The following is a 24,687-nucleotide window of genomic DNA, read 5'->3' on the forward strand; positions in this document are numbered from 1 at the left end:
GGAATTCAAATCCACTTAGTAAGAAATTTATTCATAGTGGCTATCCTAATAGAGTAATCCTTCGTTTTGCTCTATTTAACTCTCTTACAATTTCCGGTTTCAAACAGCTATGTGACTTGATTAAAACAATGTTAAAAATAAAAAAAAAAAAGGACTATCTGCAGTACTCAGCTAGAACTAAAGACTATTCAGGATATGGCTCGTTACATTCTTTGTATTGAGGCCATATCCTTGGTCTTAGTATATGGAAGGCTGCTACATGCCATAGTGTAAGCAGATATGGTAGGGGGGTCCCCGGAGAAAGAGAACTAGATATAGCTTTTTGACATAAGAGAAGCCATTTTAGGATTTAGCCATTTTGTAATCTAGATCTAGCCACAATGCTTGCCCTTGAACAGGTCTCAGTAAAAATGATCTCAAGGGAACAAAACAAAAGTTGCCAGTCAAGAGACATAGCAGTAACAAAGATAATAAATCAGTTGTGAAGAGTCCCAGTTTTGTTTCAATGGTAAAAATTAGCCTGAAGCACGTTCTTGAGCAGTTTTACAGAATTTAACCCCCCCTCAAGCACTCAGCCACCAGATCAGTTGGAATCTAAGGATTGTGGGATGTTGACCTTTTGTGAACCTTGTAATGTCAATCAGCTAAATCTTGGACTCTGTCGACTTCTGCCCCAATACCATGCTGAAGTCTCCTCTGCATGAATATGCATATCATGTCCAATCCCCTTCATAAATATGCAGGTTCCTTAGCTTACCCCAGTGTTGCTGTTCAGGGGAGACATTGCTTTAGGAAAGATCCCCAGTGTTCTTCTTACTTGCTGCAAGTAATAAATTCTTCCTTTTCCTGATACCTGGCTTGGTTGTATCTTTTGGCTCTACACTTACTAAGTTCCTAACCCAGTTTTCAGGTAATAGTAGTGTCATCCCTGTACCACCTTGACAAGGATAATCCATCCAGACCAGTCCACAGGGAGAACTGATAAGGGTCCAGGCCATTATAAGATCCCAGACTCTGTAAAATGTCCAAGACTGAACTGAATTATCTCTCTTCTTCCCCCTGATCTGGACACCCCTTCCTCATAAGCATGCATTTTCTCCTAAATTCCCTGACTTGATTGGTGGAACTGTTCTCTGTCTCATCAATGAAACATGAAACTCTTGTGCACATGTAGCCAGTGACATAACTGAATGACAAGGTGCCAGCCCTGTGAAGATCTTTGGCATAGATGAGACTGTGCCTTAGCTGTCACAGTACTGTGCTCTGACCATCCTGGCCCAGATTTGCCTGATTCCTATATGCAGTTATGTTGAGAGTCTTCTTTATGTAGGAGAGCATCGCACAGGAAATACATTTGCACCATATTAAGCTTGACTAAAATGGTTTTCACTGACAGTGTTTCCCAACAAATAGCTGTGACGTTTTTACCAAAAAATGGATCTTGGGATGTACTACAGCTCCTCAAAATTCTTTTTCTTCTTCTTAGTTATTTGGAGGGTGGAGTGGGTAGAGAGATGGGTAGGGGGATGGTAGACCCAGAAGGAACTTCTCTAACTTAGCTGAAGCCCTCCTGCCTCTCCCTTATTTTGGAAACAATGGGATTGGGGATTAACAATAACAACACAGCCATCTCATCTTAAAATTTTATATAATTTTATAGCCCATATAATTTATTAAATATGTCTTTTAGTAGAGAATGAGTAGGCGATTTGGTCTTTTTAATATTCTGTTTTATGTGGTTTATATCCCTGACTTTAAAAATAAGAAAATTTCAGAGTTCCTGTTGTGGCTCAGTGGTTAACAAATCTGACTAAGAACCAGGAGGTTGCAGGTTTGATCCCTGGCCTTGCTCAGTGGGTTAAGGATCTGGCGTTGCCATGAGCTATGGTGTAGGTTACAGACTTGGCTCGGATCCCGCGTTGCTATGGATCTGGTGTAGACCGGTGGCTGCAGCTCTGATTAGACCTCTAGCCTGGGAACCTCCATATGCCTCGGGTGCAGTCTTAAAAAAGACAAAAAGACAGAAAAATAAAAAATAAAAATAAGAAAACTTGTAATCTTCTATAATCTATATAACTGAAAAGATTGACTTATTTTTACAACCTGTATCCATACAGGTAATTTGACTAGATTATGCCAAAACAGAATTGATCACTGGAAACAAAAGCTTTCTCTTTATCACAGGTGAACAACTCTTTCCACCAGAACGGACAGATGTGATTTTCTACCTGGGCTCCCCAGTGGGTTCCTGGTACTTAGTATGATGGAAAGTACCCCGTGGTTATGCATGAACAGAGGATTACAAGTACCTCCCAGTGGAAGCTCTGTTACGTTTTCACCCACAGCACCTGGTCACGTCCTGCACATTGTCAATACTGGTTGAATAACTCAAGACTCTTGGCAGAGGTGAGTAAATGAGTTCACTGACACTGACTGTGTTTCAGCTGCTGGGGATGCAGTAGCTGGGCAGGGGCTGTAGGCTCCTGTGGCTTCTTAATTCTCTAGATCACCCACCATTCACAGTCTCCCTTTCAGAACCCTCCTCCGATCCCCCCCACTGCCTTGGATACTGATTGCCTCTCTGCTTTCCCCACTCTCTCTCACCCACCTACGATTTAGGGCTATTTTCACAGCCTGCTAATTCTCTGAGGAAAGAGGTGCCTCTTCTGGGAGGCACTGCCACACTCAGCGGCACTGCAAATAGGTTTTTATTGCCTGATCTCCAGGCTCTCCAAGTCATTTTGTCTGCACACTGATTGCGAGGCACCATCTGTTTGTCTTGATGGTTTTAATGACTTGAGTGCTCATAAATGTAGCTGACATCTAAATTAGATCCCCAATCTCAGTAACGCAGGATAATGGTCTCCTTTGCAAGAGATGGACAATTGCCTTTATAATTCAGAGAGGAAAATGGATTATGCAAACAGACACTTCACCCAAATTGCAGGCCCTGAATTACTCTCCCTATGCTGATGCTTTTGCTCAGGGGCAGAAAACTGCCTGCCCTGTTTCAGGAAAAACTGGAAAGGAAAGATGATCTGCCTGACCCAAGTTCACTCGGTGAATCAGCAGACAGGTGCTAGCCTTCAAAGCCTTTCTGCTTTCTGAGAGTCAGAAGAGTTTTTGAGAATGAAGAATATTAAAATACCTGTAGGAAAAGTGAGCTTGTAACCTTGGTCTGCTGCCTCATGCTATGTGGCTGATTGGGGGTAATTAGGCGGTGAGACAGCTGAGTGTGAAGTATACTGCATAGACTGTGATTTCTCTAGAAACTGGGCTGGTGCTTAAGGGCAGTTCACCAACAGTTTTAAAAGACATAGGACCACTTCTGGCTAATTTGTTCTTTCAGTTAGCTGGGGTCTGGAATCCTTGTGATCCATGGGCTATAGTGGGTAAGTGTCCCTGGCCTCCCTCTTAGCCATAGGTATCTTATATCAGAAGCAAGCAGAACCAATGCACCACCTAGGTAGCCTGCTGACAGCCCCAGTACACACTCAGCACCTCCCATTCCCTTGGCACGTTGCTGTGTACCTGACATATTCAAGTGTCTGATCATTAAAGCAGCTCAGTCATAATATTAGCCCCATTTTACATGAGGAAACTGAGGTTCATCATGGTTAAGTAACTTGCTTACATTTCCACAAAAGCAGAGGCAGGATTTTTTTTTTTTTTTTTTTTTTTTTTTTTTTTTTTTTTTTTGTCTTTTGTCCTTTTAGGGCCACACCCGAGCCATGTGGAAGTTCCCAGGCCAGGGATCGAACCCGCAAGTTCATGGTTCCTAGTTGGATTCGTTTCCGCTGCACCACAACGGAAACCCCTGAATCCAGTCATATTTAGCTCACGTTCTTTCCAGAAGGTTGCATTGCCTCTGTGTGCTCTCTTTTTCCTGCCTGTGCCTGGTCTCTTTCGTACCTTCTATTTCCCCCTGTTAGAATTCTTACCAATCACAGCTTTTGTTTTGAGATACATATGAGTATACATAGATATGTATATGTATGTATATATTCACAAACATGTTATTTATAGATAGACATAGACTTAAATAAAATGAGGAAAAATAATCTCCTCAAATGTTAATGGTGGTTCTGTCTGAATAGCAGAATAATAATTTGTGATTGTCATTTTTTCTTTGCTTTTCTGTATCAACTAAATTTATATTATTATAAGAAAACAATTAAAAAATTTTTCATATCCTCTTAAATTCATATGCTACTACCTTTGTGAATAAAGTCTTTCCTGCTCTTCAAGCTTTTTCCTGTAAAACATACTCCTTTTCCCTAGCACGTTGTATTTTCTTGGGTCATTTCTAGCATTTTGCTTTGTATTCTGTGTAGCCTCGGATTCCTAAGGCCCACACTCAAAATCACAGTGAGATACCACTTTACACCCATTGGGATAGCTATAGAGAAAAAGATGGACAGAGTTCCCATCGCGGCTCAGTGGTTAACAAATCTGACTAGGAACCATGAGGTTGCAGGTTCGATCCCTGGCCTTGCTCAGTGGGTTAAGGATCCGGCGTTGCCATGAGCTGTGGTGTGGGTTGCAGACGCGGCTCGGATCCTGAGTTGCTGTGGCTGTGGCATAGGCCAGCGGCTACAGCTCCGATTAGACCCCTAGCCTGGGAACCTCCATGTGCCACGGGAGCGGCCCTAGAAAACCAAAAGAAAAAAGAAAAAGAAAAAGATGGACAATAACATGTGTTGGAAAGGATGTGGAGAATGTGAAACCCTCATACAGTGCAGATGGGAATGTAAAATGATACCATTCCTTTGACAAAAATCTTAATAATTCATTAAAAAGTTAAACATTAAAGTTACCATATGGGAGTTCCCCCATGGCTCAGTGGAAATGAATCTGACTAGTATCCATGAGGATGCAGGTTCAATCACTGGCCTCACTCTGTGCATTAAGGATCCAGTGTTGCTGTGAGCTGTGGTGTAGGTCACAGACATGGCTTGGATCTGGTGTTGCTGTGGCTGTGGTGTAGGCCAGCAGCTACAGTTCTGATTCCACCTCTAGCCTGGGAACCTCCATATGCTGCAGGAGTTACCCTATGATCCACCTAGGTATATACCCAAGAACATTGAATCATGTGTCCACAAAATTTTCCATGAAGTAGAATATTATTTAGCCATCAAAAGGGAATGGAACACCTATACCTGCTGCAACATGGATGAACCTTCAAAGCACTGTGCTACGTGAAGGAAGTCAGGTACAAAAGTCCACATGTGATATTATTCTCTGATGCTAATAATGTTGAGTATCTTCTTAGTTGCTTAGTGGCCATTTAATATTTCTTTGGAAAAATGTCTATTCCAGTTTATTGCATGCTTTTATCATGATAGAGTATTGAAGATTGTCAAATGCATCCACTGAGATGATCATGTGGTTTTTGTCCTTTATTCTAGTAATATGGTGTATTGCAGTGGTTGATTTTTTTTAATGTGTTGGCCCAACCTTGTGTGCCTGGAAAAAAATTCTGATTTGATCATGGTGTATAGTCTTTTTATTTATTTATTTATTGTATTTTTGATTTGTATAGCTTTTTTTTAATATATGTTGCATTTGGTTTGCTAATATTTTGTTGAATTTTGTGTGTATGTGTGCGCCTCCGTGTCTGTGTCTGTGTAACTTTGCCCATAAGGGATATTGGTCTGCAGTTTTCTTTTCTTGCAATGTCTCTGTTGGATTTGGGTTTCAGAGTAATAAGTAATAATGACCTCATAGAAAGTGTTAGAAAGTGTTCCTTCCTTTTTTTTTTTTTTTTGGAAGATTTTGAGAAGATTGGTGGTAGTTCTTTATTTTTTTTATTTATTTATTTTTGCACTTTTCAGGGCCACACTCGTGGCATATGGAGTCCAGACCAGGGGTCCAGTCGGAGCTACTGCTGCTGGGCTACACCATAGCCACAGCAACATCAGATCTGAGCCGTGTCTGTGACCTACACCACAGCTCATGGCCACGCCAGATCCTTAATTCACTGAGTGAGGCCAGGGATCAGACCCACAACCTCATGGTTCCTAGTCATAATCATTTCCACTGCACCGCACCATGACAGGAACTCTGGTGGTAGTTCTTTCAATGTTTGGTAGAGGTCACCAGTGAAGCCATCTGGTCCTGGGCTTCTCTTTGTGGGAAGTTTTCTGATTACTAACTCAATCCTTTTATTGCAGGTCTATCCAGATTTTTTATTTTTTCCTAAGTCTGTTTTGATGGTTTGTCTATTTCTAGAAATTTTTCCATTTCTCCTAAATTATCTAATTTGTTGGCAAACAGTTGTTCACAGTATTTCCTTATAATCCTTTTTATTTTTAAAAATTTATTCCTGATTTTAGTAATTTGAGTCTTCTCCCTTTTTTCCTAGTCAGTACAGCTAAAAGTTTATCAGTTTTGTTTTGCCTTTTAAAACAATATAACCTCATGAGAAACCTTTAACACAGGATTTAACCCAGTGCCAAGACAAGGGCTCCAGGAGTTGGGCTTGTCCACTTTGTCTCTCTCCATGCACAGGAAGGAGACTTGTAGAATTGCTGGAACAACCATCAGGACTCCTGATTCCTGCCATCTATGTGTAGGGTCCTCTGGTAGCTGATCACCCAGCCTCTGAATGGACATGCTTACCCACAGGGAGAAGCCCAAACACTCCCCAACTCAGGACCCGATAATGGTTGTTCGCCAACCTCAGGCGAGGGGAACAGAATTGCTCTTTAGCTACCATACACCCTTCAATCCTCCCCATAAAAGAAACCATAAGCCTGGAAGAATGTGTAAAGTCAACAAGGAAGGGAAAGAGCTCGAGTCATAGGCTTTAATCACAGTGGGATAAGTCCCTGGATACTTCTATTACTTTTTTTTTTTTTTTTGGTCTTTTTTAGGGCCGCACCCACGGCATATGGAGGTTCCCAGGCTAGGGGTCTAATTGGAGCTGTAGCCACCAGCCTATACCACAGCCATAGCAACACCAGATCCGAGCCACCTCTGCAACCTTTACCTCAGCTCACGGCAACACCAGATCCTTAACCCACTGAGCGAGGCCAGGGATTGAACCCGCAAACTTATGGTTTCTAGTTGGATTCGTTTCCGCTGTGCCACCATAGGAACTCCCAACATTTTGACGTCAGGTAGGGAAAGTCAGACCAAGTTCATCCTGAGAAGGTGCACTTCTGAGGGAACCAAAATGAGTTATTTTCTGAGGCCTATTATACTCCTAGAGCCTACCTATATGTGAATGTTCTGGGAAGGTCTGAGGGTATGAGATTTTTTTTCTTCATTTTTTAAAGTTTTATTGCCACCTGGTTGATATACAGTGTTGTAATAATTTCTGTTATCCAGCAAAGTGATTCACCTACTTGTACACTCATCTGTTAGGTTTGCCTAGGGAGGAACATGCAAGGCCAAGTTAGTATAAAGCAAAAGGGATTTATTAAGGCATCACAGGGGTGCGGGCTGATCTCAAGATCGTGCCAGCCCTGACTGTGAGGAGGTGCTAAGCTTATAAAGGAACTGTGGTGGGAATCTGTGGCTGGAGTTCATGGCAGAAACCTGTGGCAGGAATGATGAAGGAGGAGGGGAAGGTCAAGGGAGGGGTAGGTGGTCGAGTCTCGGGACAGAGGGCATTTAATCCTTGTATGGATAATCTATGCTCCACATTCCAGGGAAGGGTATAGCTCTTGTGCTGGGCTGTACCCATGTCCACAGCAGGTCTCCAAGGTGAACAGCCACTTTGGGGAGAGGTGGGATCTGTCTCCATCCTCCAGGGAACCTATCAACATCCATTCTCTTTCAGATTCTTTTCTGACATAAATTGTCACAGAACCTTGGGCAGAGTTCTCTGTGCTATGCAGCAGACTGAGGGGATGAGATTTGAAGAGGTGAATTCATCCCACCTGCAAGTTAGATATTTTATTCGTCTAATTCAGGATAAAGATTGCTGATTTCTGGGGCTAATCAGGGTATTTCTGGGGGTTTCTTTTTAGGAATACTATGTGATGAAGAAGCTTTTCAAAGCCAAAAATAAACTTTTTTTTCTAGAAACCTCTGAAAATAGAATTTTATTAGAAAGTGAAATTATTGGAGTTTCCTTTGTGGTGCAGTGGAAATGAATCTGACTAGGAACTATGAGGTTGTGGGTTTGATCCCTGGCCTTGCTCAGTGGGTTAAGGATCCAGTGTTGCCATGAGCTGTGGTGTAGGTTGCAGACATGTCTTGGATTCCATGTTGCTGTGGCTCTGGCGTAGGCCAGCAGCTGTAGCTCCAATTCTACCCCTAGCCTGGGAACCTCCATATGCCGTGGGTGCGAAAAATAAATAAATAAAGAAAGAAAGAAAAGAAAATGAAATTATTTTTTAAAGTACTTATAATTCTGGTGGTGCACTTTAAATAAAGCAGGAGGATAATACAAGGGCTTCCCCATAGTTGTATATAACAGTTGACTAAATAAGTAATGTCTTTATTACAGTCTGCCTGGTCACATTTATTGAAAGCCAAGCAGAACCCTCCTGGGAGAGGGGAACATCAAGCCACCTGATACTGGAGAATTAGAGAAGGGAACGAGCAGGTCTGGTGGATAACAGACTCTAGCAGAATGGAAGAATGGGTGAGCTGTGGATGGAGGAAAGAGATGAGGGTTGGTGAGAGGACCACAGAGCTTGGATGTGTAAGACACACAATTTGATTAATGCAAAGTACCTAGATGGCTGTAAACCTTGGCTTTGGTAGAGACAAGCCACAGGAAAATTGCCGTTGCTGTGTCTATAGCTGTGTCAGGACTCTTACAGCTTTTGAACAAGATTCGCTCACTAGATGCAAATAAATCATCCACGAGACTCTGTGCTCTAGGCCACAGCTCCTATTGAGTTAATGACTAAGGCAGTTTATGCATGGTTTATCAGAAATTCTCTCTTTCCAGGAAGTCAGGGGAGAAGATGGGAGTGGTGGGCCAGGAATAATGGGCCAGTCTGGGTGGACCAGGGTGAGTCATCTGCGCCAATTCCAATACCGGGAGATTAGCCAAGGTCTTTTCCCTCTGCCTTTGTCCTCTTCACCTTTTCCCCTAATCCTGGCTCTGTCAGCTCTTACTTATATCCTTTGACTTTGCTGAAAGGGCCCAGGAGGTGGAGCAGCTCCAGCTTTACAGAGAGGGACTCTGTGGCCCAAAGAGGCTTTTTTTCCTACAATATAGCAGTTTCAGAGTTGGGACCAGAAAGGCCTCTTGACCAGCCCCTTGCACACTCTCCTTTGTCACGTGGCTTTCCTCTTTGCATTGTCTCCTCATTGTGCCAACTGAGAGGCAGAAGGAACACGGAACATGGCAGAAACTTGGAGTGGTTACCCCTCAACTCTAAAGGGCCCTAGGGAACATACAGAGAGGCAAGCGGAGTTTGGGGGCTGAGGTCCATCTTCCATGACCCTTCTGCAATGTAGTCCCTACAAGTGACAACAACTTGGTTTAAAATTTTGTGTGTAATTCCTCTATGTTTAACAATGTAATGTAGTCAACAAGATATGGAGCACCAAAACTCTAAGAACAGCAGAAGGTAGAATGAAAAAATGCGAGCCTTGGAGGTCCCACTGTGGTGCAACGGGATGGGCGGCTTCTCTGAAGCGCTGGGACACTGGTTTGATTCCAGCCCGGCACAGCGGGTTAAGGATCCAGCAACATGGCAGGTGTGCGTCAGCCACAGCTGTGGGTTGGATTTGATCTGTGGCCCAGGAATTCCATATGCTGTGATGTGGCCAAAAAAGGAAAAAAAAAAATAATACGCTTGACCTGGGTTTTCAAATTTAATTCTTTTTTTTTCTTTTTAGGGCCGTACCTGTGGCATATGGAGGTTTCCAGGCTAGGGAGTCCAATCAGAACTACAGCTGCTGACCTACTCCACAGCCACAGCAATGGAGGATCCCAGCCGAGTCTGCGACCTGCACCACAGCTCATGGCAAGGCCGGATCCTTAATCCACTGAGCGAGGCCAGGGATCGAAACTGAAACCTCATTGTTCCTAGTTGGATTCGTTTACACTGTGCCCTGATAGGAACTCCTTTTTTTTTTCTCTTGTGTACACTGCCTTTATTCTCTTACTGGTAATGTGGGGAAGCACAAAAAAAAGATGATCCAAGTATTAGGAGTTGTCTACTGGATGTGAGGTGTTATGCTTATTCTCTGGGTAGCCTGAGGCGACCCCTGCTGGAGGCAAATGCTACCACAGTCAGAAGAACTGCTCCAAAATGCATTCCTCTCTGGGAAAAGATAGTCATATAAACTCAGACTAATGTTCTCCTTTTATGGGACAACTTTTCAAATATGTGTATAAAATACAAAATACATATCCCTTCCAAATTCCAAAGCTCTCATGAGCTAGAAGTAAAACCATGATACTAAGCAAAACTAAATAAAACTGCAACATTCAGGCATTATTTACACAGCCTGAAACCCTTCCAAGGATCAAGATAAACTCTTAACTCTGCATGTCTTCAATCTACCAGATTTTGAGACTGAAGCCATATCAACATCATTATCTAGCTAGTTTTCCAATCTCCAATCCTGATTGCTTTCGTACTTGTCCATTGCTTTCTTATTTTCAAGTATTGTTATGTCCTGGGTTCCTTTGCAGTCCAGGCCACCCTCAGACATCATATAGCACATATGTACCAGAATCTGTGAAGGATCTGGTGTTGCCATGAGCTGTGGTGTAGGTTGCAGATGCGGCTCGGATCCCACGTTGCTGTGGCTCTGGCGTAGGCTGGTGGCTGCAGCTCCGATTAGACCCCTAGCCTGGGAACCTCCATATGCCATGGGAGCAGCCCAAGAAATGGCAAAAAGACAAAAAGACAAAAAAAAAAAAATCTGTGATCCTAGAACAAGGCCTAAGGCAAGTGGTTTAAGGATCCGGCCTCGCTGTGAGGTGTGGTAGAGGCTGGTGGCTACAGCTCTGATTCGGGGTGTGGCCCTAAAAAAAGCAAAACAAAAGTTATTAATTACAGGGAATTCCCACTGTGGCTCAGTGGAAAGGAACCCGACCAGTATCCATAAGGACGCAGGTTCAGTGCCAGGCTTTGCTCAGTGGATTGAGGATCTGGTGTAGTGATGAGCTGTGGTGTAGGTTGCAGATGCAGCTCAGACTTGGCATTGCTGTGGCTGTGGTGTAGGCCGGCAACTGCAGCTCTGATTCACCCCTAGTCTGGAACTTCCGTATGCTGCAAGTGAGGCCCTTAAAAAAAAAAAAAAGTTTATTACAAATTATCCTGATTGCAAGATGAAATTTCTTTGTACTCGTTATGCTACTTAGGGTTTGCTTGTCATGTTACATTAAACAAACCTCCCTCCCAACTCTTTAACTTTTTTTTTTTTTTTTGGTCTTTTTGCCTTTTCTAGGGCTGCTCCCGTGGCATATGGAGGCTCCCAGGCTAGGGGTTGAATTGGAGCTGTAGCTGCCAGCCTATGCCAGAGCCACAGCAACACCAGATCTGAGCCGCATCTGCGACCTACACCACAGCTCATGACAATGCTGGATCCTTAACCCACTGAGCAAGGGCAGGGATTGAACCCGAAACCTCATGGTTCCTAGTCAGATTCGTTAACCACTGTGCCACGATGGGAACTCCCCTGTTTTTTTTTTTTTTTAATGGGCAAAAGATTTGAAAAGACATTGCACTGAAGAACATATATGGATGGCAAGTAAGCATTTGAAAATATGCTCAATAACTTTAGTTCTTAAGGAAATGCAAATTAGTACCTCAATGAAATACTGCTTTACACTTAGTAGAATGCCTGAAAGTAAAGACCAATCCAAGAACTTAGGAGGGTGTGGAGCAATTAGAATTGGTATATTTTGCTGGTGGAGATGCAAAATAGGACAGCCATTTTGGAAAACAGGTTGCCTGGTTTCTTACACAGCTCAGCATACACTTACCATGCAACCTAGCTGTTCCATGCCTCGTTTTTACCCAAGAGAAAAGAAAAGCTTTTATTCATTCAAAAATCTGCATATGAATGTTTATAGCAGTTTTATTTGTAATCATAAAAAACTGAGAACAAACCAAATGTCCAACTGCAGAGTGGATAAACAAACTGGTGCAACTCTAAATGTTGTTGAAGGGAATGTGATTTGGCACAATCACTTTGAAAAACTGGCAGTATTTACTCAAGACAAACATATTCCCCAGCAATTGCACTCCTAGAGATGCACCTTAGAAGTATGTGATATGTTTGCCAAAAGGCTTATAAAGGAATATTCATAGCAGTAATACTTGTAATAACCCTATAATAAAGAGTTAGATCCTGTTTTTGAAGTTTGCCCACGATGGCCTTCAAGCCCCATCACAGCCCTTTTCCTTTTTGCCCCCCTCCTGGACATGCCAGTAAGAAAATCCAGGAACTCCCTTCCTTGGCATGAGTGGGAAGTTAAGACCACTCAAACACCAGCCAGTGGGAGAGGGAGATTTCATCCTGGACCCCTCTCCTCCAACCACTGTAAGTAAAAACTAGAGCCACTTGCCCCTTCTGCTTAAGCCAAACAGATTGGCTTGAGTTTGGGCCCTGCTCTCCCCAGAAAGCTTTACTATGTGACTAATCTTTCAAATCCATTTGGTGGGTGTATGTTATCATTAGTCTCCAGCTCCAAACCAATTTTGGATGGGTGGAGGCATGGATACCAGCCTCTACCCGGCAGCCACAAACAAACCCCAAACTGGACACTATTCAAATGCCAAGTCAACGGATAAATGGACAAATAAACTATTGAATGGAACCTATAGGGCAATGGGCATGAACTAGCACTGTCTGTAATCTCACAAACATAGTCAAACAAAAACAAACAGAAGAATATATTCTGTATGACTACATTTAAATAAAGTTTAAACACAGGCAAAGCTACTCTATCATCTTAGAATTATAGACATCACCATTCTTAGAGTAGTAGGTTACTGGAAAGGAGCACAGAGGGGGCACTTTTCTGAACGTCAGGCACAATTTGGGCTGGGAGGAGAGGGTAGGAAGCAGGGACTGGGTTGGAGGATGATCCCTACTCAGTGAAGTGTTCTGGCTCTGCTCCTGGTCACGTTGCCCTGGTTAAGCGTGTGCACCAGCCCCGCCCCGTGGGCAAATGTGGAAATGCATATTAGTGCTTAGAGGAGGGAGGTGACTGGTCTCTCCTCAGAGCCTAATAATGTCAGCCAGTCTGGGGAGTGCGGTGTGATTCTGGACTCAGAAATGGGATAGAGTATCTAAGAAGGGTCTGAAGTTAGGCTTTCTGTCCTGTAACAGGGAGGAGGTCTCAGCCAGACTGAGAAGGACAAATGACTTACCTGGTAGGAGAGGTAGGAAACTGAGGGCTCCACTATCCCCAGCTTTATGTGCCTCACCAGGCAGGTTAGGCTGGGTTTGGTATCACCTTTATTCAGATGCTAGATGCTAATCCAGGAAGGTAGGTAGTAATCCCTGTTCTACAGATGAGGGAACTGATGCTCAGGTAACTTGCTTTGTAAATGGCAGAATTAAGGTTTAAACTAAGGTCTCTGTAGTCCCAAACCCAGTTCTTAACATTTTTTTGCCATGGCTCCCACTGTCACTCTGGTGAAGCCTATAGGCACGTCTGAATAATGACTTAAAAGCATAAGGTGAAACACATAAGACTACTGATACTATTGAAATTGCCAGGAAATGCCAATCCTATTAAAATACAAATACCAAGATATTTTTTTCCCAATTGTGGCATGATATATGCTATATATGTGTTTATTTATGAATGTCTTAAATACAAGATACAGCAGTGGGTCTGAAAACAACCAGATTTTCCAGAAAGTGACGACTGTAAATGTTTTGAAATGCTGCCACAACGATGATGTGAAAGGAAACTCAGTAATTTTACTGATGACAGAGTCATGGGGTGAATTCCATTTGAAGGAAATGTTGAATTTCCATCAGAGGCCAGTGAAAATAAAGACGTAATCTCACCCCCATTTAAGTTCACAGACTTCCTGCATACCACAAGTGGATCCACTGGGGATCTGTGGACTCCAGGTTAAGACCCCTTGATTTTGTTTTCTCTGACTCATCTATGCTTACCCCCCTTGTTCCCAGGGCTTCACTGAATACCAGCCTGTGAGCTGGCAGCTTGCAAAGAGTGCTGGGTGTTTGTTAAACACAAGGAGAGGTCATAGGGCCCAAGAGAGAGGCCCGCAATGCCTCAGACAAGCTGTTGGACCCAGAGAGAGACAGAGGAGTAAGATGTTGCCATCCTTCCATGAGGTTCTCAGCCTGGTAGGGGCAGTGTCTCCAAGTAGTTTTTTTTTTTTTTTGTTGTTGTTGTTGTTGCTATTTCTTGGGCCGCTCCTGCGGCATATGGAGGTTCCCAGGCTAGGGGTTGAATCGGAGCTGTAGCCACCGGCCTACGCCAGAGCCACAGCAACACGGGATCCGAGCCGCGTCTGCAACCTACACCACAGCTCACAGCAACGCCGGATCGTTAACCCACTGAGCAAGGGCAGGGACCGAACCCGCAACCTCATGGTTCCTAGTCGGATTCGTTAACCACTGCGCCACGACGGGAACTCCTCCAAGTAGTTTATGATTAGCGTTCAAGTGAATTAAACAGCCAAGAAGTGAGGGCTTTGAAATAGAGAAGAACAATCTTATGATGGTAGTCCTGGAAGGTGTCCTGTAAGAGGCAACACTAGGGCTGAGACTGGGGACGGGCAACTTCAGAGAGGGACAGTATAACATAGTAGCTGGACACACAGGCTCTGCTGTCAGATGATCTGGGTTCAAAGCCTGGCTCCAGGAGTTCCCATTGTGGCTCAGTGGAAATGAATATGACTAGCATCCGTGAGGATGCAGGTTCTATCCCTGGCCTTGCTCAGTGGGTTAAGGATCCAGCATTGCCATGAGTGTGGTGCAGGTTGCAGACGCAGCTCGGATCCCGAGTTGCTGTGGCTGTGGGGTAGGCCAGTGGCTACAGCTCCTATTAGACTCCTAGCCTGGGAACCTCCATATGCTGTGGGTGCGGCCCTAAAAAGAAGACCAAAACAAAAACAAAAACAAACAAAAAACAAAACCTGACTCCATCTCTTCCTAGCTATGGGCAAGTCTGCCTGATCTCTCCATACCTGCTTTCTCATCTGTAAAACGGAGTGACCTGAACATTCATAGGACTGGTGTGAAGATTAAGCAAGTTGAAATGCTGTTAGCCACGAAAATGATGCTGCTTATCAGGAGAGATGGACAGACAGAGGGATAATAGAAGCCTTTCTAGGGGTTAAGGATAGCTTGAGCTATACAGAGGCTGGATCATCTTCCTGTGAAAGGAGCGGTGCAGGGAGGGCCACTAGCTCTAAGATTTAAGGTGGAACACAGAAGGTATGTTTTATACTCATAATTGTGTTTTTGTTTTATTTTGCATTGGGAATAACTTCAAACCTTTGATTTTTGTCAATAGACAGGGCTTGTGTGAGTATTTAAGTTTTAAAAAGTGATGAGTTGATTTAGAATATTCATACATAGTACAAGTGGTATAGGGTGTGGCAAAGAAAGTAAAAGTAGTAGCAGTCACTGAGTGAGGACACAGGAACCACTTTCGCTTTACAGAATTTTAGAAGGTTTCCCGGCACAGCCCAGCACACCTTGCAACTCTGAATAGGACACAGAGGCTGATGGTAAATACTTTTCCTGGTATTTGGGAAAAGCCTGGAACTATGTCCCCATTGTTTCATTTCTGGATACCTTCGACGGTAGTCCTGCAAACTGTGGGTCACCACCTAGAAGCGAGTTGTGAAATCAGTTAATGTGGCATGTTCAGCATTTAAGAAATATGACACAATAGAATTGAAAATATCAAAACACACTGAGGGCAGTAAGGGTAATTATTATTTTGTGAAACTTGTGCAAGAGACTGCCAGGTGAAATGCATTTCCTACCGTGGGTTATGGGCAAAAGCATCTGCTCAGGTGGAAACAGGTCTGCCATTCAGTCTAAGTTCTGCTCCTGCCCTGCTGTCTAGCAGGGTGGTCTCCACTTCCTCTGAGCCATGGAGGCATATTAATTTTGCTGGGTGGCTAATGTGCTATGTTTATTTTTTAAAATTATTTATTTATCTTTTTGTCTTTTCTAGGGCCACACCCACGGCATATGGAGATTCCCAGGCTAGGGGTTGAAACGGAGCTATATAGCTGCTGGCCTACACCAGAGCCACAGCAACGTGGGATCCAAGCCATGTCTGCGACCTATACCACAGCTCATGGCAATGCTGGATCCTTAACCCACTGAGCAAGGCCAGGGATTGAACCCACAATCTCATGGTTCCTAGTCAGATTCATTAACCACTGAGCCATGACGGGAACTCCTAATGTGCTATGTTTATATGAATGGTTCTCAAGCCCATTTGTGCGCCTAAAGCCCTCCACCTCCAGGAGGATGACTTCTCTAGAAGGGAGGCCTGGAATTAGGCCAAATAAGGGCCCTGGAAGTTTTCTCAGTCACCTTCCTAAAATCACGCAAATGTTCCTTTTTGCAGATTTCAGCCCACGCCCAGGACTGCTTCCAAACATTTCATCATATTTCCAATTAATGTTTTTTTTTTTAATTTAAAATTTTTTTTGCGTATTAGGCCTGCACCATGGCATATGGAGGTTCTCAGGCTAGGGGTCTAATTGGAGCTACCACCACACCACAACAGGAACTTCTTACCAGATTTACATATCTCATGGTTTCCTCATTTTGTGGCCACATTTCCCACTGCGATATGTAATATCTGGGTGGAGCAGATCCTCATCCTAAAGTAGCCTCTGTGTTGTTCCACTTCATTTCTCCTGGGACCCACTGTCCTGTGGAATCTGAGGAGGCAGCGTGGTCCTCTCTGATAGAAGGAATTTGTACCCTTGGATTTGGGTCAGCATTGTGGCAACACAAAGGGACAATCCTTGGATAGAGCATATAGGTAAGTGTCCCACAGACCCAGAGACAGAGATTTGAGTGCATATTTTATTTCGACCTATAAGGAGTTGCCTTTTTTTTTTTTTTTTTTCCTTTTGGGTCCTTTTTAGGGCCGCACCTGCAGCACATGGAGGTTCCCAGGCTGGGGGTCCAATCGGAGCTGTAGCCACCGGCCTACACCACAGCCACAGCAACGCAGGATCTGAGCCACATCTGTGACCTACACCACAGCTCACGGCAACGCCGGATCCTTAACCCACTGAGCAAGACCAGGGATCGAACCTGCAACCTCATGGTTCCTAGTCAGATTCATTTCCACTACGCTACAACAGGAACTCCAGTGGAAGGTATTTTGATAAATGAATAAATATGTTGATTTCAAACAAATGTGTTTGTATCAAGGGAAGGGACTGGAAAGTGGTGAATAGTTTATATACACCCTCCCACCTTAGCTGAAAGCAGCCCCTGCCCCCAAGGCCCTGAACATGAGACTCTGGGCAGATGTACAAGAGGGGAGACAACATGTGTCTGGGGTGGCTGGAGGGGGCTTGCTGGCAGGGTCGGTGCAGAAAGAGGAAATGGAAGAGGTGAGACGAACATTTCCTCCTGTTGAGCCGTCAGTGGAACATGATAGGACGAAGCTGGTCTGAGATTTTGGCACAACATCTAATCGAGGTGGCTAAACAGAGACACTAAGAGAACTTCTAAATTCAGGGGCATGTTTCTGTTTAGGAATTCCAACTGTAAGACCCTGGAGCCCAGAATGGGGTGAACTCGGCCCAAAGAATACAGAAGAATGGAGAGAAAGAGACAGCAAGTGAGAGGCTGAGGTAGGGCTAAATCGGGTCTCTTTCATCTAAAAGTCAGTTTGTCAAGAGCTGACTGGGCTCCACCTGCAAATCACTGGCTCTCTGGTTCCTGTTCTGTGTGGGTAGTGCTGGGTACTCTGCATGCAGATGTACAAGGCCCCTGATCTTTGGGACTGTGCAGTCATTGCAGGACAGATTTGCCCTTTAGAGACTTGAGGAGCTCAGAGCAGGGCACCAGGGAGGCCTGGAGATGCTTGGGGAGGCTTCTGGGGGAAGCAGACCTAGAATTGGCTGGTGGAGGACAGGAGGGAAGAGGCAATTACAAAAGGTTGACAGGTTCATAGTCAGTGCTTGGCTGAAGAGAGGAGCAGGTGTTTTGAAAATGTGATACCACTTTTCACTGTAATCCGTGGACCGTGCAGTGAGTTAGGAGTATGTCAGCCTAGTAAAGATGACATGGAAAGTCCCACTTTTTGGCTGACTTCCTTGCTGCAGTGCACTGCAGTCTGTGCCTTGGCTGCCCTTGGGGCCAGCGGAGGACAGCTGGTAACTATCCCCTGGGTGGAGAGCAGTTCCTCGGTAGGAAGGAATTTAGGTAAGGGTTGCCCGGCTGTCTGCCACTTGAGCTTCTCTGCACTTCTCTTCATGCAGCAGAGCAGAGAAGGAGGAGTCAAGGAGGAAAAGCTCAGGGCATGAGGTTGGCTGGTGCTGCTATGGGCAGGGTCAGGATTGGGACAGAGGGCAGAATGCTGGACCGGAAAACAGCAGAAGGACCTGGGCCTACCTGGCCAGCTCTGCCTGGAACTACCTGGCTCTGGAGCCATGACTAATTTCCCCTGACTGGAACCTGCCCATCCTTGGAAAAGGTCCAGCTATTGCTGGGAAGTGACTTCCAGGGAAACCTAGCCCCTCATGCAAAGACTCAGCTCCCCCCATGACCTGCCCTGCCTTCCTGGGAGTAGGTGTTTGATGGGCTGTGGCTGGAAAATCAAGTCAACAGGAAGCAGGTGGATCAAGATATTTCAAAGGAGGATGATTTGAACAACCAAAGAAATGATGATAATAATGGAATAAAATGAATACTCATGAGTCTACATGGATATAAACAAATAAATAGGGAGAGTTCCCTCCGTGGCTCAGCATTTAACGAACCCGACTAGGATCCATGAGGATGCGGGTTCCATCCCTGACCTCGCACAGTGGGTTAAGGATCCAGTGTTGCTGTAAGCTGAGGTGTAGGTCGCAGACTCAGCTCAGATCCCAGGTTGCTGTGGCTGTGGCATGGGCCAGCAGCTGCAGCTCCGATTCGACCCCTAGCCTGGGAACTTCCATATGCCGAGAGTGCTGCCCTAAAAAGCAAATAAATAAATAAATAAAGTAAATAAATAGGAAGAAGGCCTATTTGTATGAAAACGTTATCAAATACAAGCTAAAATCAGTTGTAAAAGCATAACAGGTTTTTGCATAATTTCAAAGTACCTTCCCACAAGATGTTTAAGTACAAAGGAATAAGTGGTGATTTCATAGTGGAAAAACCTGGCAGACACCACCTGACCAAGCGATCAAAATTACCTCCCAGTAACGAACCATATTGAAGTCAGGTCCCTCTGGTTTCATGCACTGAGAAGGACGCTCTGTGGCCTTATTCTCCCTATTGGTAATTAGCATTTGGCCTGGAGAGACTTGGAGACCCACCCACTAGGAAGGTCCCCTGCTCCCCTCTGTTGACATGAGAAGCCATCACAGGCTTGGTCTCCACTCTGGGTGCCCTGTTGACCCCAGAGAAAGGCAAATGTCTAAGTCTTTGTCTATGTTTCTGGGGACATTCAGTTCTTATCATGCCTGTCTGAGAGAGGCACCATCCCTGCCCCCATTAAAGAGCTGCAAACCAAGGATCAGAGAGGTAAAGCCACCATCTCTAGGTCACACAGCAGGTACACACAGAGCCAGATTCAAGCTCTCTGTGACTCTGATGCCAGAGCCTGTAAGCCTCTGCTCTTCAATTACTGCTCAATTCAGATAGGGACAATGAGCATGCAGCAAGTACCTGCTGTGTGTCAGTCTGCCAGTGGGGCTGGAAGTGAAGGTGGCTGAGACACTGACCCTGGTGCACAAGTGCTGTCCTAGCAGAGAGGTATCCTCATACTACCAAGCAAATGGCAGGCAGTGTGTTGCACACACACATTTGTTCATTCAGTCTGCCCTTGCCTGGCTCTGGGCTCAGGCTGGTGGGGTCAGATATAGTCATTGGCCTGGGAGCATGTGACCCAGTCTGGGAGCAGAGAGGTGGACAGACAGCTAGCTGTACAGAGATATGGGCCATGATGGGAGTGGTGGGGGAGCGGGGAAGGGGAAAGAGGGAAGGTGGGTTGGTTACATCTAGGAGATGAGAATATCACTGACACTGTGGCTGAAGCAGACACAGCACAGCTCAGAAGGAGTCAAGAAGAAAGAAGCTGAGTTGGGGGCCGATGGGGGCAGGATCTTGCTGTGGCTTGGTGCCCTCCAGGACCACTGAAGCTGCAGGTTGGGAAGGCCACCTCAATAGGGGACAGGGTGAGCAAAGGTCTGGAGGTCTGGCCTGAGGCTGTTAGCATCCTTGGCCCAGCTGTGGGAAATCATGCCAAGAAGTGTGTTTGGGCACACAGTGTTTTCCAGAGTAATTAGATTATTTTGGGGGGCAATGCTCTTTCACGGGGGCAGTCATTTCAGCTTGACTCATTTTTCAATTAGGGAAACAGCTTGTGGCTGTGTAGCAGAGGTGGGGCAGGCATAAAGGGTTCCAGCTGGAAAGCAGGATGTGTGCTGGAAGCTGCCCAGGGTGGGGAAGAGCTTATGAAGAGACTCACTCCCACTGCACCTCCCTGAGGAAGAAGGGAAGCTGCTGTGCTCCTCCTGGGCGCTGCTGTGCTCCTCCTGGGTGCAGGTGGACATCCCCGGGCAAGCGGGTCTGACTCTGGTAGGTTACAGCCTCTCTTGGAATGGGGTGGACCCTACGCAGGGGCCACAGGGATGGCGAGACTGGATCCAGTGGCCTGGAGAGTGGGGACAGGTGTGTGGTGAGGCAGGTGCTAACTGGGCTGCGTGTGGTGCTTCTCTCCAAGGCAGCTCTTGAAGTACTTGCCCCAGCAGCTGGGGAGCAAGGTGGTACCCCTTGTCCCCTTGACTCTGGCTCTGAGAATCTGCTTTGCGGACTCTGAAATCCCCTGAGATTTGGTACCAGACATGGCTAGGTGACCTCAGGCACCCCCTTTCCCCTCTGGGCTGAGCTCTGATGGAGACAGATGTGAAGGCCTTTATAGGCACCCCACCCAGGGCTGAACGCACAGCCACACTCTCTCCTTGTGCTGCTCCCCCATCCTCTCTTGCTGCCCCCACCAAGTTCTCAGTCCTCTCCATCTGCCCCGAATAGTCCCAGGATCCCCTCTTATCCATCCCAGCTTGAGCTAAGTGTCATCTTAGGGCCTGGAAAGGAGCAAATAGTTAGGTGCCAGGCACTTATTTAATTATAAAAATGCCACCAGGGAGGCATTTTATAGGTACGACAACTAAGACTCAGAGAGGTTAAGTAATTTTGCCCAGGGTTACTCAGCCATCAAGACACGAACTAATCTGGGAGTTCCCACTGTGGCACAGTGGGTTAAGAATCTGACTGTGTTGGCTTTGGTTGCTGCAGAGGGAGTTCTCATTGTGGGTAGTAGTGGGTTAAAGGATCTGGCATTGCTGCAGCTGCAGCTCCGATACAGCCCTGGCCCCAGAACGTCTATATGCTGCAAGTGCAGCCATTAAAAAAAAAAAAAAATGGGGGGGGGGACTAATCTGTAGAATGTCTATTTTTCCAGACTGCATCATGCTGAATGTACCAGTCTTCCTTGGGACAGTGGCAGTGGGAGGGTGTTTCATTTCGACCCCAGCATAATGCTGAAATGCAAATGTGAGGAGCGAGTGGTGAAATTTCAGGCAGCAAGAGAAGGAAAAAAAAAAAAAAAGCCAAAACGATTCGGGAAATATGTGAAAATCTTCAGCAGTAGCTCCTTGAAGAGTCGTGCTGTAAAACTGCTTAGTTTTTAATAATTGGTATAAGATTTGGGAGGAGGGGTTGCTTTTGTGATTTTATCAGTGTTACAAACATCCCAGATAAGAGCCAGGAAACAGTGAGTAATGTTGGGGTCCCAGGGAGCATGGGGAGTGGGCGGGCCTCACAGATCCCAGGGAGCAGGAAGCTTCAAGGGGCCTCCTCCCCTGTGCAGACAAGACTGATCTCTTCCAGCCAAGCTCTGAGTCCACAAACCCAGGGAAGTGCAGTGCAGCAGATGGGGCTCTGGGCATGAAAACAGACAAGATATACCAGTACGTTCCCAAGGGTTATTTTCGAGGGGGATAGGGTTATGGGGAGGTTTTTTTTTTTTTTTTTTTTGTCTTTTAGCCTTTTCTAGAGCCACTTCTGCAGCATATGGAGGTTCCCAGGCTAAGGGTCTACTTGGAGCTGTAGCTGCCAGCCTGTGCCACAGCCACAGCAATGCGGGATCCAAGCCGCCCCTGTGACCTACTCGACAGCTCATGGCAAGGCCGGATCCTGAGCAAGGCCAGGGATGGAACCCGCAACCTCATCGTTCCTAGTAGGATTCGTTAACCGCTGAGCCACGACGGGAACTCCCTATGGGGAGTTTTTAAGCCTCTTCTTTCTTTTTTGTCTTGTATTTCCACATTTTACATTGAGCATATGTTAGTTTTGTAATCAGGAAAAAGACATGTTAAAAATGTAAAGACACAGAGTGTGTGCAGTGGTCCAGGGCTCAGTGATCAGGGCTCTAGGGCCAGCTCTGCCTGTCTTGTGATGTGGCCCTGAGCTTCCTGTGAAACTAGGGAGGACACCTGCCCACTTCTTCACAAAGGAGCCAGGAATAAAAGGACCTGGGTATAAAAGAGACGCATGTAAATGTCAGGACTGGTTAGTATTGTTCTCATTGTGTTTTATTCACTTGCAATGAATCTAAGTGCCATGCTTCCCATGGGGAACTGTGAAGAGGCATCTGCCACTCCTGTGAGTCTGAGAGGGCTTCCAGCAGCTCCCAGTGTGTGATTAAGGGCTCCAGGTCTAGAGCCAACTGCTGAGACTTGATTTCTAATCCTGCCGTACACTTGCTGTGTGTCCTTGGGCATGTTACTCTCCCTCTCTGAGCCTCAGTTCCTGATTTGTGAAATGGGAATAACAATAGAGCTTGTCTAATAAAGTCATTGTGAGAGCATTTTGTTTGAAGCAAGGTAACTTAAGAACATAGACTCTGAGTTTTAGTTCTTGGTCTATTACTTGCTCTGCGACCTTGGGCCGGTTTCCTAACCTCTCTGTGCTTCAGTGTACTCAGTTATAAGATGGGACTAATGATAGTTAATCCTCACATTTTTCTTATAGAGATTAAACACTAGGTTAAATATAAGAAGCTCCTGGTCCCTGCGCCCAGCACACTGGTGTTAGCTGTTAAAATGATGGCACTACACTTAATTCCATGAAATCCTTTGCTGTAAGTATTATATATTTTATCATGAGAAAACCATGCAGTGGGAGCCCTGCCTTTTTTTTTTTTTTAGTTTTTAATTTTTAATTTTTTATTACTCAATGCATTTATTACATTTATAGTTATACAATGATCATCACAATGCAATTTTATAGTATTTCCATCTCACACCCCCAGCGCATCCCCACACCCCCCAACCTCTCTCCTTTGGAAACCATAAGTTTTTCACAGTCTGTGTGTCAGTATCTGGTCTGCAAAGAAGTTCATTGTGTCCCTTTTTTCAGATTCCACAAGTCATAGCATTTGATGTTGGTGTCTCTTTGTCTGACTGACTTCACTTGGCATGATAATTTCTAGGTCCATCCATGTTGCTAAAAATGCTGGTATTTCGTTCTTTTTAATGGCTGAGTAATATTCCATTGTGTATATGTACCACATCTTCTTGATCCTCTCCTCTGTTGACGGACATTTCGGTTGTTTCCATGTCTTGGCTATTGCAAACAGTGCAGCAATGAACATCGGAGTACATGTGTCTTTGCGAGTCATGGTTTTCTCTGGATAGATGCCCAGGAGTGGGATTGCTGGATCAAATGGTAGTTCTCTTTTTAGTTTTCTGAGGGATCTCCATACTGCTTTCCATAGTGGTTGCACCAGTTTACAATCCCACCAACAGTGTACGAGGGTTCCTTTTTCTCCACACCCTCTCCAGCACTTACTGTTTGTAGACTTTTGGATGATGGCCATTCTGGCTGGTGAAAGGTGGTACCTCAGAGTGGTTTTGATTTGCATCTCTCTAATAATGAGTGATGTTGAACATCTTTTCATGTGTTTTTTGGCCATCGGTATGTCTTCTTTGGAGAACTGCCTGTTTAGATCTTCTGCCTATTTTTTGATGGGGTTGTTTGTTTTTTTGGTATGGAGCTGCAGAAGGTGTTGATAAATTTTGGAGATTAATCCCTTGTCAGTGGATTCACTTGCAAAGATTTTCTCCCATTCTGTGGGTTGTCTTTTTGTGTTGTTTAGGGTTTCCTTTGCTGTGAAGAAACTTTTAAGTTTAATTAGGTCCCAGTTGTTTATTTTTTTTTTTTAACTGTCATTACTCTAAGAGGTGGATCTGAGAAGATGTTGTCGTGGTTTATGTCAGAGAGTGTTTGGCTTATGTCTTCCTCTAAGAGTTTCATAGTGTCTGGTCTTATATCTAGGTCTTTAATCCATTTTGAGTTTATTTTTGTGTATGGTGTTAGGGAGTGTTCTAATTTTATTCTTTTGCATGTGGCTGTCTAGTTTTCCCAGCATCACTTATTGAACAGGCTGTCTTTTCCCCATTGTATATTCTTGCCTCCTTTGTCATAGATGAGTTGGCTGTAGGTGTGTGGGTTTAATTCTGGGCTTTCTAGGAGTTCCCGTCATGGTGCAGTGGTTAACAAATCCGTCTAGGA

The 24,687-nt window shown here is 45.0% G+C and overlaps 2 protein-coding genes across 16 annotated transcripts in view; both read left to right on the top strand.

Moving 5' to 3' along the window:
• ACKR2 (atypical chemokine receptor 2) overlaps positions 1-24,687 on the top strand; it is a 76,060-nt gene that overhangs the window by 24,462 nt on the left and 26,911 nt on the right. For 4 of the 15 annotated variants that reach the window (XM_084986950.1, XM_021068500.2, XM_084986949.1 and 1 more), the window contains exon 2: positions 2,185-2,406. The gene's annotated coding sequence lies outside the window, so the exon portion shown is untranslated. Of the gene's footprint in view, positions 1-2,184; positions 2,407-16,727; positions 16,928-17,655; positions 17,754-20,574; positions 20,692-21,976; positions 22,083-23,145; positions 23,255-24,687 lie in introns of those variants that run through there. The other 11 variants (XR_014822416.1, XM_021068497.2, XM_084986946.1 and 8 more) reach the window with 8 other exon arrangements.
• The window catches only part of ZNF662 (zinc finger protein 662), a 42,733-nt gene continuing 38,641 nt past the window's right edge, over positions 20,596-24,687 (top strand). Inside the window, exon 1 of the mRNA XM_013981527.3 lies at positions 20,596-20,691. The gene's annotated coding sequence lies outside the window, so the exon portion shown is untranslated. The remainder of the gene's footprint in view (positions 20,692-24,687) is intronic.

The sequence above is a fragment of the Sus scrofa genome, chromosome 13, assembly GCF_054392235.1.
Source record: "Sus scrofa isolate SSC_HxYL_T2T_F1_AM1 chromosome 13, Sscrofa_HxYL_maternal_Yorkshire_Landrace_v2.0, whole genome shotgun sequence".
NCBI lineage: Eukaryota > Metazoa > Chordata > Mammalia > Artiodactyla > Suidae > Sus > Sus scrofa.